Raw genomic sequence first — 1161 nt, forward strand, 5'->3', positions numbered from 1 at the left:
GAAGCTCCCCTCTCTGTCTGCCTTTTTCCTGATGAGGCTCTGTGAGTCTCACTGTACCTCAGTGCTCCTTGGTCTCGGTTGCTCGGAGTAGGTGATGAGAAGTCCCAGCCCCATGAATATGTCATGTCTGCCAATCTGAATACACGTGATTATTTTTAATCTAAGCTGTGTTTTTAATCTAAGCAATTTACATGGCAACGTGTGTGTGGGTGGGGGGGTATTCAAGTTTTTCTGAGGAAACAGAAAATATGAAAAGTTGTGTTATCTTGCAAGATGGTAGACATCTAATGAGAAAGACCCAAGCTCCAAGAGCCAATACCAACATCAGGAATAAGAACTTCAGATTAGATGAAGTCATCTGGACCTTTTTGCATTTTGGACTCTGGGATTATATGGATAATTTATATCTGGTTTGGTTTGGAAATAATTATAATGAAAAAAATAATGTCACTAATCCTCCAAACCATCATCTGTCTTCATTTGCATTTATTTTTAAGATGAAGAAGTATGCTTTGTCCTGAATCACAGCAATCTCTATGATAGACATCCTGGTATTTATATCCTCTTCTCACTCACACTTAACAGTTTAAAAAACATGCTTAGTTTTCAAGGACTCATCATAGCCGTACTTAGGACGCTGCTTTTCATAAATTACATTTCTGATGAAAATGTTTAGGAACTATAGAAACTTACCAGCTTTCTGCAAAAGAAAGAAGACTCAATCCAGAACAGCAACTGTGAAATCCTAGAAGCTTCCACGGAAGAGTAAGAGAACCCTTTCCCTCTCATGGTGGAGAGAATGTTCTAGCTTCTTTAATGTAAAAAGGGCAAAACGGAGACATAGACGTTAATGTGCATCTACTTCCAGTCTACGACTGCTTCTTGTGCCGTTACCTGCACATATATATGAGACATGATAGAATTTCTTCTCTCATATAATTTATAGAAGCATGTCTGACATAATGAGAGACTAAATCTTTCCTCAAAGAGCTTATCATTTAAAGGTTCATCAATATATATTTATCTTTGAGTATTGACCAAGGATGCCAAGTCACAGTAAATCTCGAGATTAGAAGAAGGCTGGCACGGAGTGATAACAACTCTCATGTAGATCTAGAGGCAGGTGGGGGAAATGGCTCAGTGGCATAAGCACCCACCTGG

This window comes from Octodon degus, unplaced genomic scaffold (genome assembly GCF_000260255.1).
Source record: "Octodon degus isolate 3935 unplaced genomic scaffold, OctDeg1.0 scaffold00239, whole genome shotgun sequence".
NCBI classification, from domain to species: Eukaryota; Metazoa; Chordata; class Mammalia; order Rodentia; family Octodontidae; genus Octodon; species Octodon degus.